The sequence below is a fragment of the Eupeodes corollae genome, chromosome 2 (assembly GCF_945859685.1).
Source record: "Eupeodes corollae chromosome 2, idEupCoro1.1, whole genome shotgun sequence".
NCBI classification, from domain to species: domain Eukaryota; kingdom Metazoa; phylum Arthropoda; class Insecta; order Diptera; family Syrphidae; genus Eupeodes; species Eupeodes corollae.
In genome coordinates, this window is record NC_079148.1 from 104679342 (window position 1) to 104697151 (window position 17810).

Here is a 17810-nt window from a genome sequence, read left to right on the forward strand (position 1 = left end):
TTGATTTTTATCACATATAGCGATTGTTGAGTTTGATATACTCGTGGAATATGAAAAGGGAATCTAAAAAATGTTACCACACCGGAAACTTAATATATTTAATTTATTTTATTATTATGTTTATGTTAGATACGTATCTTTATAGTGCGTAAAAGAATTTGTCAATATATTTTATGTGCGATGTATGCAAAGAGAAAACCCAATACGTCACATTTGTCAAAAAACACGAAATTAAATTTTAGAATTAAAATTGGAATTCTTCATCAATAAAACTTATATTTCTTGATTAAGTTGGGGGAATTTCTAAAACGAATTAAGCTAAGTTAGGTACTAAGTCTATTGATTAATGGTCGGTATATTTTATCCTAAGCCACATAGATCTGGACGAATTCGAACAAGAGTCATTTGAACTTGCTGCTCAATTATGTAATTTGACATGGACATTTTGCATCTGTAGCACACATATGTAAAATATATCAACATCAACTGACGGTTAACAGTTGGATGGGCTTTAAGCAGTTATTATAAAGTTTCGGGACTGAATTCATTTTTTCGTTCAAATTTGATGTCAGTTTCTATTATATAAAATTGTCACAGTGTTAGTTGCCATATTTCTCGGAAAGGGTTAACCAATTTCAAAGAAATTTTGCATATACATTCGAAAGGTCTGAGAATAGGTTTTTATTTATTTTGTATATTCCTAAGTCCTAAGGTTTAGTTGCATAAACATCGTACACGGTGCAACGGTCTTATGATGGTATTCAGTGACGCTATGTACAATGAAGCAGTTTTTGCTTTTGAGGATCTTTGCATTATCATTGCCAACTTACCACTCAATCATTTCGGTATGAATTCACCAAATCGAAATGCATCTTATTGAATTGACACTGAATTGAATCGTGAACTTCAATACAATACTGTAGAAATGGCAGCGATTGTTGCTCGCAATTTCCCACTAATGGATGAAGAACAAAAAACAATTTATGACCACATCATGCTCGCAGTTTCGGCAGGACAAGATGGATTCTTATTTTGGATGCACCAAGTGGAACTGGCAAAACATCCCTTATTTCCCTAATTCTTGCTAAAATAGGATCAAGAAACTGAGGCAACTTTATTGGTTTGAGGCAGAACAGCTCATTCGGTATTTAAACTGCCACAAAATGTTCAAAATATCCCAGACGCGGTGAGCAATATACATAAAATAAAAATCATCCATTGCCACACTGTAAAATTATCGTCTGGGAGAAACGCGCTATCGCACACAAACATTCGCTTGAGGTGTTAAACAGGACATTGAAAGATTTACAAAACAATGACAGACTATTTGGTGACACTCTGTTACACCTTTCAGGTGATTTCAGACAAACACTTAACGTTATTTTGCGCCCAACGTACGCTGATGAAATCAACTCGAACTTCAAATCATCGCTACTGTGGCGTAATGTTTATAAAGTACAACTGAAAATAAATATGCGAGTTCAATAGCTTCAGGATCCATCCGCAGGAACATTCTGAAAACAACGACGGAAAAGTTACTACAGATGGGACTGGATGCATAAAATTACCGGTGAATTTTCATACAATTATTGATTCACAAGATGCTTTCATTGACACATCATGAGTGGCTGGCAGCAAGACCAATTTTAGCACAAAAAATGTGGATGTCAACGAATTAAATCTTAAGATTTGTTACCAGGAGACTTGGTGTCATACAAATCTATTGATAAAGTTTGTGATGCTATTGAAGCTGTAAATTAGCCAACTGAGTTTTTAAACTCATTGGAGGCATGCAACCAAATAATTTAGAACTGAAGATTGGATCTCCGGTAATTTTGCTTCGTAATTTGAACACACCACGGTTGTGCAACGGCACGCGTTTAGTAATTCAAAAACCGATAAAAAAATGTTATCGAAGCCATTATTGTAAATTGCAAATTCCGGGGTGAAAATATATTATTACCGCGAATCCCTATTCTACTCACAGATGTGCCAATTCAATTCAAACGCCTTCAATTTCCGATTAGATTGGCATTTGGAATAACTATCATTGAGGCTCAAGGCCAAACGATGTCTATCTGCGGCTTCGATTTAAACACTTCCAGTAAGTTTGTATTGGCGAATGATAAGATCACAAAAAATATTGTTCACTCTGTAGCATTAAGGGATTGATATTATATGACATAGAGCGATACGTATATAATTTTAAAGAATTAATTTTAATAAATAAAAAAAAAAATGTTTGGTGATTTGTTATTTTAATATTTTGTCACCGTTTACAGTGCTCTATTACTCTCCCACTTACATATATACCACATCCTTACACACTGAAAATAAGTTATTTATTTCTAGCAAAATATTCTTTAGACATTTTTTATATGACAAAGCAACGTTTGTCGGGTCAGCTAGTTTATTTATAAAGCTTAAACAGTAAGATAAAACCTTATAAACTTGTGAGAGCCGAAGGCTTAACTTAAGATTACAATTAAAATTTTTAAAAATACAAAAATAAAATAATATAAAATAAAATTAAAAAAAAAACAATAATTTATCAATATAATGTTATTTGACTGTTAAAACAATAGAATGATAGAAATAGAAGAAGAAAAAATAAAGAGAAAAAGATAGTTGGAGTTAAGAAGAGAAGAAAAGCTAAGTAAAGTTGGTTGCTTTGGTTCAAAAAACGAGATTTTAATACATTTTTGGAAAATGTGCATATCACTTGCATATATCACGCAGAAGAGTTGGAAGTGAGTCCCAGAGGCGACATGTAGCGATGGAAAATTGCCTTTCCTATTAAAATTACCGGGTTAGGTACCTTAGCATCAAAGCAAAAACCACAACTCCAGAAGTCCCAAAATCAAATTCCTCAAAGACAGATTCACCATATTTTGAGATATAATCGAAATATGGTGGTTCACAATATTTTGAGATATACTCGGAATATAAAATATAAATAAATGTTTCATAGCTCTAAAATTGCTATAATTATTATTTATTGGGACACCAGTTTTTGACAAAATAAAAATTGGGAAATTTTCTTGTTTGGAGCCATTTATTTTGACAAAATGGATTGGGAAAAATAATATGCTAAACTTGACCCCCTACGATCATTTCCTTTGATAAATCTCCTATTAGTGCATATAATCCTAAGTTTTTTATTCCTACAATGAATTTGAGGCTGCTGGAGATGCAAAGCTTCAACTACATTTTGTGACCGATTAAAATAATTTTTTAGACAATAAGCAACTGACTTTGACTCGGGTTCATGTTTTCTTGTTAACGAATCCAGAAAATTGGTTTTGAACCAGAAATAAAGTTTTGAAAAGTCTCAATCTTCTTACCTCTGAAAAGTTCAACCAAATGATGAAAACAAACATGCATTTACGGAGTTTGAAAAAAATAAAATAGATTTGGGGAATTCGTTTTTGGATTATTACTATGGGGATTTTATTTTTGGAGATTTTGTACTTAGGGATAATGATTTTGTGGATTTTTAAAAATGGCGATATTTTGAACTTGTGCATTTTATCTGTATCCGAAAATTACCGAAATCGATCTGTTCGATGTTGACATTCTGATTTTTTAAAGAAATAAGCTGGTGGACGTATTATCAAGATTTTAAAAAACAGTATCAATGTTCGAAGCTTCATGCAGTCATTTAAAGGCAGAATCTCTTGCAAATGTGAAACATGGTTGTACCTTCTTCACCCAAAGATGTATCGAATGATACTATTGAAGGCTATGTTTCATATATTTTTGCTGATGGAATCGTAGTACAGCATTTCTGATCCATGAATGAGAACCAGGTTTTACTAGGTTCATTGCTAGCATTAATCTGGTTTTAAATGGAGTGATGTTTTGGGTGCAAGATTACAGCTTGATTCTTACTGGAATGTACAAATTCTGTTCTTGATATAACCTGACAATTGCATTTGCTTGCGTTAAGAATTAACCCATTGCAAGACGCTCAGTAGGATATCTTTTCTAGTCTTGGTTCAGGGTGAAAGCACAGTCATCAATTAACACCAAAGAACAACTATTTAAAATTTGAATGTCATCGACATACAAATTTTTATGATTCTTCATTTAAAATGAAATCGATTTTATTCATATATATTTTTAAAAAAAATGAAGGAGGGATAGAATTGATCCTTGGGAAACTTCTTACCGAACCGAAAGAAAATGAGAGAAACTTTCATTAAAGAAAACGTGTTGCTTTTTATCATTAAAAAAAAAAAAAAAAAAAACAGTTTAATAGCTTCTAAGGATATGATTGTATTGTAAAATTTTATCCTCAAAATTTAACATTTTTGCAGAGTGGAACTGTTAAGTACGCAATTTGTACTTTGTTCTTGAGGAATCGTAAACTATCACACGTCGGAATTTCTGTATAACACTTTTTTCCTGGGAGCTTTCTGGCGCCCAACTCAATGAACTTGAGTTTTATGAAAGTTCACAAAAACCCGAGAGAATTTTGTGATTTCTCAAGAGTGAAGAAAAAAAGTCTTATATACATATTATAGAAAACGTGTTCAAAGACCGACACATTTTTGACAAATATTAGAATATGGATACAAAATCGGATCTTTTTTGAAGCTGAGTGAATTATTCATTGATTGATTCTTCCTTTTGATACTTATCTTCTCTATTTCTTTGAAGAACGTAAAACAAAAATCACTTCATAAAATTACTTTAGGAACCTTGTAAATACACATCTTAGCACAGCAAGCTTAAAGAAGTCCGAGAGTGCAGAAACACCACCTTTTCTAACAGTGGTTGCCAATTTTAAGCATTTGATTTAGTTCAATATAAGCACGACAAAATTGAAAATATAAAATTGGTACCAAATATTTTGCTGCAAGAAACTTCGAGTACTTAACGATTTTACTTCACGTTAAAAAGAATCACTATACCTTTAGAACCTGACATATACCGATGATCTACATTTCACTTATTTGGGTGTTCCACAATTCGTTGTCGTAAATTGTAATTTCGAACATGCAAATGGATTTTCTGTATTTCGGTTTGTTCCATTTTTGAAATCAATTTTTTTATTTCCATAAATTGATTTTTGATAGCTTCCTTCTACAAGAAATCGGAGGGTTTCAGCAAGCTTTTGAATTGAAGGAATCGATGAAGGTATTATAAAAGGTTCTATTTCCCTTAAAACATATAAAAAAGCGCCTTTGCTTAATCTAAACTTAAAATGAAAGTCTAAAAGAGGAAACTAGGAATTTACTTTATTTACCCGCACAATTCTACATAATTTTCACACACCCATATTGTGTCACGTAAATCCAATATATTTGATTTGTCTCGCAAAATTCGTCTTCTTATTTTTTCTCTTGAAATCTTCTTCCTTTTTTCATTTAAAATTGCAAATAATATTACATCCATCTTCAAAACAGCAAAAAAATGTCTTCAAAAAAAATGGATGATGCTTTAGTTCTGCCCGTTTGCAGCAATTCTGAAGTTTTTGAAATCGATCGAATTGAAGAACATGCAATTTCATTTCACATGATTTTAATTCACTTTTGATTTCAGAACATTGGCGATAATGTAGTTAAACAAGGTATTAAAAGCATCATCAGATAATTTTTTAAAACTCTGAATCAGTAAAGAGAAAAAAAAATTTCAAGGCTTACCCTATATGAACTTCAAACACAATATTGATAGTTTTAAGGTACAAAAGCGTTATGTATTAGTGTAATCATTTCTATCTAGCTAAAAACAAAAGCATGTATTTCCATACATTTGACATGTTATGCAATGAAGAAAAGGAACTTCGTGTTAATGCCGAAACATGCCAACAAACACTCATTTTAGCCTAAAATTAAGCCTAGAAAAGCCGAAATAGAATTTACACTATTAAAAACAGTTATTGACTCATAACACGAAGGAATCTGTTTTCGTTTGAACCATAACTTGAAGATTATAGTAAAGTTGTTTTCCGACTTGAAGTAAGTGCAAGTATTTTTAAAAGTACCGTCAAATAAAGTTATGTGAAATAAGATTAACTTCCAAGAACTAACCATCTTTTTTAATTGGCTTTTTCCCATGGCTACTTTTAACTGACCAAATCAAAGACCAATTTTTGTAACACCTCATCTCTCAAAGGTTTTTAAACTGCGCCAGGAACATTGCTGCCATAGATACAACGTCTTTTCAATATCTCAATACGAAATCAAAGTATCTACCGAAGAAAATAATATAACGTTTATTTTTTCTTCTAATTCAAATTCAAAAGCACATAAATATTTAATGAAAATCATAATGAAGATTTAAATCATCAACAAAAGCAAAAAAAAGTTCGAAAATGCAAAAATATAAGAAATAAAAATACTAATTTTAAATCTACCTACATCTTTGCCAACAGACATTCATAGGTATGGATGGATAAAATTTCTATCTTTGCATTTAAACTAGACAGATCGCCACCACCATTTAAATTCCCCATTCAATTTATACCATCAACTAACGTCAACGTCCGCTGTGCGCAGTCACACATTGGTACCCTTTGCTCCCCATTAACGCCCGATTCCGACCCAACAACACTGTCATCATTATCATATAAAGTATACCTATATGTTTGTAGATAGGTAAGCTGTCTCTTCCGTTCTCGTTTATATCATGTAAGCACTGACTGAAAATAACCTCAAATACTAAGAAAAAATAAGTTGTTTTTGAATCTAATTTTTCAACTGCTTTGCTTACAAAACCTATTTTTTTTATGTATTAAATTTGCTTTAAATTTTAACAGTTTTTGACCTAAAGCCTATATCTTACTATAGGCACTCCAAAATAAAACACACACAAATTTAAAAAATAAAATTACGAAAAAAACCCACCCGGCTTGGCCTAAACTAGCTTTCCAACCAAACATCCATGTTTATCAAAAAATAAAAAAAAAACCCACCAAAGATACAAAAATTTACAAAACAAAAATATTTCTGGTGGCAATAAATTTATGCTAAAATACTTGTATAGCTTTCAGCTGAACATCCGCGCACAATAATTCGTATCTATATAAAAATTTATAGTAAACATTTTTACCTACATGTACATATATGAACCTACCATCAATGTAGGTAGGTGAATTTTGTATCTGAAAAAGCGACACTTTTTTCCACAAACATACGTGAGATACCTATGTGCCTACATATATAATAATAATAATAATTGTATCTGAATACATACTGAGCTGAGACCGAGACTGAGTATCTATAGACATACTTAGAGGTAACTACTTGTATAGGCGGATACTTATATTGAAATTGTGTTTGCATGCACGTAGAGAGACCTCCATTCATTATGATGGCCGCTTCATTCATAAAAACCGTCTTCTTTCTGTCGTCCCCATCGTTTCGTTTGTGTCGTTGTGTCGACGACGACAACGTCGTCGTCCGTCTCCATCTCCGTCGTGTAGTCGTCGTCGTCGTTTCCAACGTAGAAAGATCACCCGCCCTCCTCCCCCCGCGCTCAACACAAACACACACGCCAAAAATCCAATGCTACATATGGGGGATACCTACTTTGCCAAAGTATCTCAACTCGAAACGAGCAAACTAAATACATACTACATTCGTAGGTAGTGAAACCCAAAAATGCGCAAAAATTCAAGAAGCAGAGAAGAAATAACACAACCAAAGTTGATCGCGTTGGATGGGAGTAAAGTAGAGAGACTAATAAATATATAGCTCAAGTATCTGTGAGCGATATAAAAGGAGCAGCACCATCACTGCGGATACCTCAAAACGAGTCGAATCATTTTTGTCTGTGTTTTATATTTCTTCCAAAGAGGAGAAAAAGCAGAAGATATCCAAACAGAATAAATATTGTGGTCGTGTCCTTGACGTCCCCATCCCACCAACATGCCCTTAAACTAATAGATATTCCTAGGTGTCTTCCAGAAAAATCAGAAGCTTAACCAGTGTTATATTCCAGCAGTATGGAAAAACCAACAGAAAAAAACAGCCACTTAGAAAACGTTAGAACTTCAAACTTTAAACAAACTAAAAGTCCAGAAAATGTTTGGGAAATATTCTAATCATAAGACCCAATAATAATATCCTGGGTTTCAACGTTTTGCGAATAACCACGACGACGACTACGCCAACGACTAGATATCCATAGAATGAGAATAGAGTACAATACGAGTATCTAGAATCGAAAAAGTCTGCTAAACTGAGACTGAGAGAACATTCGAATACGGCAACAACAACTTTGATGATAGCCAACTTTTATAGCTAATCCAGAATGGTGTGCGAAAGTATAGATATTGTTGCCATTTCCTCTTTTTAACTTAAGATTATTAAACAATTCAATAAAACTAAGCAAAAGAGGGAAAAGAAATGTGATTTCGTGTTTTTAAAGGTTTGTCAACCATCAAAATATATCGATATTCTATTTTATTTTTTTGAAAGCTGCTATGGGATATACCTTTTAAAAACCATAGAAAGGAGGGTTTTATTTTTTTTTAAATTAAAATAACTGATGTGCCCTCAAATAAAATTTTAAAATCATGATTCTTGGTTTTATTTAGAAAAGTTTTGAAATTTATCGGGAATTGAAGGAAAGCCCTACTTGATGTACCCTGGTATTTGTTAACTGTCATTTCGTTCTTATATCGTGTGATTTTTTTGAGGTTAGGATTTTCATGCATTAGTATTTGACAGATCACGCGGGATTTCAGACATGGTGTCAAAGAGAAAGATGCTCAGTATGCTTTGACATTTCATCATGAATAGACTTACTAACGAGCAACGCTTGCAAATTATTGAATTTTATTACCAAAATCAGTGTTCGGTTCGAAATGTGTTTCGCGCTTTACGTCCGATTTATGGTCTACATAATCGACCAAGTGAGCAAACAATTAATGCGATTGTGACCAAGTTTCGCACTCAGTTTACTTTATTGGACATTAAATCAACCAAGCGAATGCGTACAGTGCGTACAGAAGAGAATATTGCGTCTGTTTCTGAGAGTGTTGCTGAAGACCGTGAAATGTCGATTCGTCGCCGTTCGCAGCAATTGGGTTTGTGTTATTCGACCACATGGAAGATTTTACGCAAAGATCTTGGTGTAAAACCGTATAAAATACAGCTCGTGCAAGAACTGAAGCCGAACGATCTGCCACAACGTCGAATTTTCAGTGAATGGGCCCTAGAAAAGTTGGCAGAAAATCCGCTTTTTTATCGACAAATTTTGTTCAGCGATGAGGCTCATTTCTGGTTGAATGGCTACGTAAATAAGCAAAATTGCCGCATTTGGAGTGAAGAGCAACCAGAAGCCGTTCAAGAACTGCCCATGCATCCCGAAAAATGCACTGTTTGGTGTGGTTTGTACGCTGGTGGAATCATTGGACCGTATTTTTTCAAAGATGCTGTTGGACGCAACGTTACGGTGAATGGCGATCGCTATCGTTCAATGCTAACAAAACTTTTTGTTGCCAAAAATGGAAGAACTGAACTTGGTTGACATGTGGTTTCAACAAGATGGCGCTACATGCCACACAGCTCGCGATTCTATGGCCATTTTGAGGGAAAACTTCGGAGAACAATTCATCTCAAGGAATGGACCGGTAAGTTGGCCACCAAGATCATGCGATTTGACGCCGCCTTTAGACTATTTTTTGTGGGGCTACGTCAAGTCTAAAGTTTACAAAAATAAGCCAGCAACTATTCCAGCTTTGGAAGACAACATTTCCGAAGAAATTCGGGCTATTCCGGCCGAAATGCTCGAAAAAGTTACCCAAAATTGGACTTTCCAAATGGACCACCTAAGACGCATCCGCGGTCAACATTTAAATGAAAAAAAGTAAATGTCATGGACCAATCTAACGTTTTAAATAAAGAATCGATGAGATTTTGCAAATTTTATGTGTTTTTTTTTTTTAAAAAGTTTTCAAGCTCTTAAAAAATCACCGTTTAGTTAACTGCTAAAAAAAACTTCTTTCTGTCTTTAAAATGTCTGTACAAGAATTAGATTTATTACAAGAATTAATTAGGTTCCCTCTATCCCTAATAACAGTACTACCACACAGACTTGGTTGAGAGTTTTTAGTCACTAGGCCCTAGGCCCTAGTTCTCAAAGAACTGTTGAGCCACCTAATTTATTTTATTTATCGCATTTTTAAAAGCCTCAATGTTTATATTCTCCGAATATAAATTATTTGATATTATTTAACTACGTTAAATGCTCAAAATTGATCTTATTTCACTTTTGTAAAGTGCAACAAAGTCACTCATCATATTGTAGAGCATTATTTAAGGATCACTGAATAGTTTAGTTAAGCTTCCTTAAACCTTATTAAATGTATATATACTTTGAAATACGAAGTATCACTTTTACTATACAGACACAGGGTTGCCAAACTATAATATAGGTCCGCCATCTGACGTTTTTTTTTTCAACTAGTGTTTTTTTCGTGAATGGTAACCCTTAGCTCATATCTGATTTGACAGATAATTCGTTGTATCTTTCCGCTACACGAACGCTGAGACCAACGGTCAGAGAAAAATCATCTTTTCAGATGAAGCTCATTTTGATCTTGGCGGGTACCTAAACAAGCAAAGTTGTCGCATTTGGGGTATACAAAAAAACCTTTAAAAATATTATCCACATTTCGACAAACCTTGCTTTGTTTGCTATATTCCCAAATTAATAATGAATATAACTTTTTCTAAGGAGTATTTTGCATACAAGTGACTTTTTGTCCAGAAAATTTAGGATATATATTTTATTTCTGCCTAAATCTTAATTCAGACTAAGTTTCAGACCAAATTCAAAGGAAAGATAAAATTTCGAAAGATTTGGACTTTTTACCAAAAAGGTTTGAAATTTTGAATTTTACATTGATTGGTTTTGATGAATGTTTACATAATATCTTAAATATTTATTTACAAATACCCCACCTAACATTTTTATCATTTTGTTTGGCTCTAACGTATGTATTAATTTGTCAAAACTATGGAACACTACTTCTTTCTAGTAACTGTCCCCGCTGAAGAAGTTTTTGTCAATCTAATTTTCCAGAACCTTGCTGTTGTTAACTTTAAATAATTTAACCCAATTTGTAAATTTGGTATACAAAAGTTTGATTGTTGCTTGTTTTTAATAATAGTAAATTCGTTTGACTTGACTTTGTAACATGTTCCCATGACGAAAAACTTGTTTCTAGTCTCATTTTCGAAAAAAAAAACTACTCTGAAAGTCATTATTTTTTGATGAACTGGCTTCTCAACAATATGGTGCTTATGAAAAGTCAATTGAACTTTGGAAATAGAATTTATGTCAAAGTTTTACAAACAAAAAAAAGCTGTCATAGTCCAAACCTAAAATTAAAAAAGAGGCTGGGAAGCTTCCCACACTGATAACTTCCCATCCCGTCTGTCGATTTGTCTTGCTCAAAAGTTGGAAGGTTTTCGTGTTTTATCAAAAAAGTTGTCGATTTAATAACTCTCAAAAAAATTAAAATTACAACAAAATTGTGCATATAATGAAATTGTTTGATTTCAAAATGTATTTTAAATAACGGGATTTTAAGTCGAAAAAATAATTTTTACCACTAATAGTAGCATTTTTTAAAAGCTTTTATTTCTTATGTTAACATAAACAATTTCGATGAATGAAACTAATTTGAAGTCAATATCTTCTAATGTTCACGAGATATCAAGAACCGAACGTTAATACTAATTTTGTGTACTATTTTTGGTAAATTTTTGTTTCAATGAAAAAACGGACTTTTGGATTTTTATAAAAAATGACTGCATGTCAAAAACAATCTGTGAGATAAATACGATTGAAGCCAATATTTTTAATTTCTGAAAAGTTTTTTAGTCGAAAATCAATTTTTACCAACCAATTTTTTGTTAATTTTTTTTTAATTTTCATTTTTTTATTAAGAAACTGCCAACATCGTTTTTCTTAATATATTATTGAATGTTGAAAACAATATTTTTTAAAAAATAAAATTAGTTAAAAGCCAATATCTCAAAGTTTTGAAAAGGTATTCTAGTCGAAAATCAATTTAAACTAACTTTTATTAATTTGATTTGGTTTTCAATTTTTGTAAGAAAACTTTCAATTTAATTTTTCTCAAAATTTGACAGATTGTTGAAAACAATGTTTCTTATAAGATAAAATTAGTTGGAAGCCATAATCTCAAGATTTTAAAAAGATATTTAAGTCGAAATTCAATTTTTACCAACTTTGAGTAATGTTTTTTAAGGTTTTTTATTTTTTTTTTTAACTGTCCATTCGTTTTTTCTCCAAATTTTACCAGCTGTTAAAACATTGTTTTTTCGTTGAACAAAATTGTTTTAAATATGAAGTTATTTTTTATTAGTAAAATTTTCGAGGTGAAAAATTTTCTTTTTCAGTTTTTTCGATTTAGAAAAAACTGTTAATGGAATTGTTTTTTTAGAAATAGCTTGGAAGTATGTCATAATATATAAAATAAAATTCAATTCAAGTCTCTAGCGTTATTGGTCTGTGAGATATTTAGGGTTATCCAAAATTTTTAACTATTTTTCAAAATTGCTATGGTAAAAAAAAACAACCACGCATTTTTTTTTGAGAGTTCTTTCTGCATTATTATCTGTTTTAGAAAATTAATTCGAAGTCGATATCTCAACTGGTTCTTGAGCTGTGGACTACGGACAAAACTTCTCGAACATACGGATGTATGTACGTACACTCGCACGCACAGACATCTCTCTAAAAATCTTTTATTTCGACTCTTAGGACCTTGAAACGTCGACAAATCGAACCGATTACAATAACTTCCTGTCCAACCTACTCATCCGTAAGTAGAGTGACCCTTTTAAGTTTCCATTAGAAGGATAAATTATGACAGAAAAAACCTTTTAAATACTCTGTTCACTCTAAAGGTTAACTATCTGGATACTGTCACCACTTTCTTCTACTCTTCGGGCAGCAAAAATCAGTGATCTAAATAAAAATTCAAAACAAAATCAAATGAGGTGGCGCAACAGTCCGTTGTGAACCAGGGCCTAGTGACTTACAACTCTCAACCATTCCTGTGTGCGAGTACTGTTGTCAGGAATGGTAGGGACCTACAATTTTAGGCCGAATCCGAACGGCTAGTTTGAGAAAGCACTTTTTCATGAAAAGGATTACTCTTGAAGGATTTGTCAATTCCTCAAAAATAAAAATAAATAAAAATTACCATTTAAATTTATCATATTTCTGTTCATTCGACGTTAAGCTTAAACAGAATCCAGCAAAATTGGACCCTTAAATTTCAAGACCTTCCTTAAAGTTTAAATCATTTTAAAGAAGCAACTTATTCAACAGAAAGTTGGTACAACATTACAGTTCAAAACCTCTTGATTTAAACAACTTGCTCATAGTTGGCAACTCTTTTAGCCTACTGCAATACTCAATACATACAAGCCCCAGAATAATAGGCCCAATTTGATTATTTATTCTATTTTCAATAACCCCCTTTTATTATTCAATCCAGGCATAAAATTGGCGTTTCCAAAAATTGAATCAAGCACCCAATAATCATAGCAATGATAAAAAATAATAATTTTATAATTTTACCTTTAATAAATAAAAACGGTAGGAGCAATAATTGTGTCTCATATACGGTATTTGTCGCCATTTACTACCTAGTTCTTTGAAAAACTATTTTTTATTCAGAAAAATATACGTACAAATTCTAGGTATTGAACTGATATCATTTTTATTCCTTCTAGATACATAGATACATACATACATTTAAACGAAAATGTAGTTAGATAGATAGTGACCCATCATGAAGGAACAAAAAATAAAAATGATTATTTGTTCGATATTCTTTCAATTTGAAGGCTAAAAACTTCTACAAAATCATCATCAATGACTTTATTATGAAAAAGATGAACGAAGGACTCCGCGTGCGCATTAAACCAAGTCACAAAATAACACCAACAACTAAGACAAGAATATACAACATACAAAGTTGAATGAAGGATGTTAACGTTATAAGTTGAGAAAACTTACCCTCTGCATGGCCTGATGTATACTCGTATAGCGTTCTGTGTTCTGTTCCTCAACGGAACGGATGCATTCATAGAAGAGAATATACGAGTACACTTACCTACCTAACATTTTTGTTGGTTGTTTTTGTTCTTTGAAAGGAAACAGCAGCAGAAGCAGAAACTGCCGCAGCAGCAGCAACTAGCACTAAAGGCAATAGGAAAAGCAAAACCAAAAGCTGGTCTCTCTACTTTGCTTTGCAAAACAAAAATCATCCACACAATATATGAATGAAATCGCCATCAAGAAAACCAACACCAACATAATACAGAAACAACACGAAAAAAAAAAAACAGATACAGCGATACCCCCCAAAGTTGAATTGAAGGTTTTGGTCTGTTCGTTTTGTGTTTTTCTTTCATTAATGAAACACAAATACACCCTAAACATTTTCACACAGATACTACACCACTACCAACACACACCTCCAAAGCAACAACAACAACAACTAAAAACTCGTATTGCCTGATTTATATTTTAAATGAATGGTGGCTAGGAAAACATTTTGTTCGGGGTTAGGTTCACTTTGCTGCCTCTATGGCTCTGGTCCTCTCCGTCTCCTATTCAAAGAAGTTTTCATTCTTCAAATGATTTTGACTGAACACAGAACGAATACTTTGCATGTGTTGGTATTTGTATCTGTGTGAATATCGAGATATGAACTCTGGCAAGTTAGTGTTAGTTTCAATTTCCGTTTATTATGCTCACACCCTCACTTCTGAACAGATGTAGAAATAATAATCTTCTACCCTTGCAAGAGAGAGAGCGGGACGACTTATTCGAAAGTGTATTTTTTCAGTCTTGTTTGTTCTTCGTGTGTTTGATTGTGTAGAATCGCGTCCGGTCGCCCCCGCCATCACCGCCGTTCTCGTCGTCATCATCGTGTGTCGTTCGCTTCAATTTTAACGTCAACAAAAACAGGTTCTCTACCACTCACACAGATACTCATCCCCATTCAGATGTGTGGGATTATCTGTGGGTGTATGCCACACGCATACACTCACCCCATGTGTCCACACACATAATCGAGTAGAGTGAAAACTATTCGTGTGTATATTTATCAGTCGTTTGAGATATTCCGCATGGAGTAGACTGTAGTGTTGTCATTTAAGCTTATCTCTCACGCAAAAACACTAAAATAAGCAAAGAAATAGCAAACACACCGCAAATATTCAAACTTCTAACGGGCGAAAATATCTCAGTTTTATATTCACTTATTAAATGGGTTAAATAATTTAACATTTTCTACTCAAAAATTGCGAGTTAACTAACAACTGGTGTAGATACATTTTGTTGTTTCGTTGGACGAACGGCAGATAGAAAAAAAAGTAAAAGAATCACGGCGAAAATATCTCTCGTCGTGTACCGGCGATCTTCAATCCAGTGTAAAAAATATATTTAAAAAAATAATAGAACTAAGAAAAGATAAATTCGCCTGATTTATCTATTATAGAGGAATAGCTTTGCTACCGCTTGCAATTGCCGTTGCCGTTGTCTTTGCCGTTTTCCGTTGTTTTGTGTCTAATGTGTCTACTTTGCTTGCACGTCGTCGTCGTAGTCGTTGTACGTTTTCGGTCGATTGTCGGTATTGATCGTGTTGAATACTAGTTCGCCGCAGCAGAAGCAGAAGTAGCAGCAACAGCCAGCACAGGAAATCACTTCGCTCACTCTACACCTTTTAGGCCTACTACCTTTCCCACACACAAATACACCCTATCGAACACACACACACGTGCAAATTCAATGATCTTTAATTTTGTATGATATTGTATTTGTATATATTCAAAACATACGAGTACATACATACTACAAAGATACAAAGATACTATGATATGTGGTAGTGATATCTTGGTGTAGTAGAGAAACGGATTGAATTCGACCTCCTAATGTGGTTGCCACAGCATTCGTTACATTTCGCTTTAAAACTTCAGCCCTCTGAAAAACAGCGATCGCGATCGTCGGTTGTCGGTTGTTTTATGATATGAAAGACGAACGAATAATATTTTTATTTCATTCAAAAAAAATACAATAATTATAAATTTATAAATAATAAAATAAGCAGTTTTTTTTTGTAAATTGTATAAATAAATGAATATAAAAATTGTGCCTTCATAAAACTACATAAAGGAAACCATAAATACAACATAAAGTGTAGATTTATAATTTCATGAAAAATAAAATAATATGAGAACAAACCTCCCGAATTGATCGTGTTGTGGAGAGCAGCAAAATAAAGCACAAAAAGATTGAATTTTTATATTTAAATTTGTATCTTTTACACCCAGTTGTACAGAGAGTACTTGTCTATTGTGCGTGCGCTTTTTTGTAGTATAAAATTTTTGGATACTTATTTTACACACTTAAAACATCCTGAAGGAAAAAAAATATAAAATATATTTATTACAAATCTCACATCATCTTTATCCAAAAACCAACCAAACACCAACACCAACCATCTCGATTCGATTTCGAAATATACAAAACGAATTTAATAGATACAATCTTATAGAAATTTTCAAAAAAATATCTAAAAATTCAAAGATATTGTATCTAAGACGCGATTATTAGTTGTATGTGTCTTTAAACAAAATATATAAAAAAAATAAAAATTCAAGTGAAATTGCGGAGTAGTACGAGTTAAAGTCTAAATTCATACACCAAAATAATATTTTCAAAAAAAAAATTATCAAAAACGAAAGAAAGAAAGAAAATCGTTCATCTTTCATCTTCAATCGTGCAAATCTAATGAATGAATGAATTTTTTCTTGTTATTTGGTTTTTTGCTTTCGTTGCTTTCCCCTTTAATAAATCAAAAATTAAAAATAGCTCAACGAGAGTTACGAGTATAGTGCGCGCACTGAAGGAAAAATAAAATATAAATACAAATAATGAAAAAAGAAAATTGAAAGAAAATTTTTTGATTTTTTTTTCTTACACTTTTCTTTAAAAAAAGCAACAAATAAAAATTAAGTGTTTGTGATGTGCTGCCTCTTATTTTTTGTAACGAAAACCGTGATTAATGATTTCAGTTCGCTTACACAAATTCAAATTTACAAATAAAAAAGCGAATTTATATTTATATCTATGTATATATGAAGTAGCTCAATTAAAGCACACGTTACAAAATATAATTTATAAATGCAAAAAAGGCGAAAAAAAATATTGAGCTAAGTGAAGAAAATCAAAAAAAAAAAGAGTGATTTTTCTGTCTATAATTTGTTTGTGGATTACTTTGCACCTGCTGAAGCTTATTGGATTAAATATTCATTCAAGAAAACAAAATAATAATTTAGAAAACAAAATAAATAATAGTACAAAATTAAAATTCATCACGATCATCATTAAAATAAGAACAGATTTACGGCGAAATCAAATTTTGTTGCAGAGCCAGTTTTGTTTTTAGAGAGACTGACATTTTTTGGATTATATTTTCTATGCAAATAAAAGGAGTTAAGCGTGAAAACTTTCTTTGATTGCTTTGTAAAATAATGTAAGTTCTTGTTTTTTTAACTACTTTGGTAGCCTATATCATACACATACTTTATATTTTAATTAGTTTTTACCTTTTGTCTATTTTAAAACTCTTTCACCGGAAGTGAGTTGAAATTGAAATGTGTGAATCGTGATTGATTCGAGCTTTGTTATAAATATTCAACGATGAAGAAATATAATTAGCGATTCTTATGCACAATGAATAGCATTTACTTCCATAATTATTCTATTCAGTATATGAAGAAAACGAAGTATCTTTAATTAATTTT

General features: G+C 32.3%; 1 protein-coding gene across 2 annotated transcripts in view; it reads left to right on the top strand.

Moving 5' to 3' along the window:
* Window positions 1–17810, top strand: part of LOC129947349 (protein sprouty) — a 79345-nt gene that overhangs the window by 36360 nt on the left and 25175 nt on the right. The window contains exon 1 of one of the 2 annotated variants that reach the window (XM_056057874.1): window positions 15122–17539. The exons of the other annotated variant lie outside the window; for it this stretch is intronic. The gene's annotated coding sequence lies outside the window, so the exon portion shown is untranslated. Of the gene's footprint in view, window positions 1–15121; window positions 17540–17810 lie in introns of those variants that run through there. 2 annotated transcript variants of the gene reach the window in all.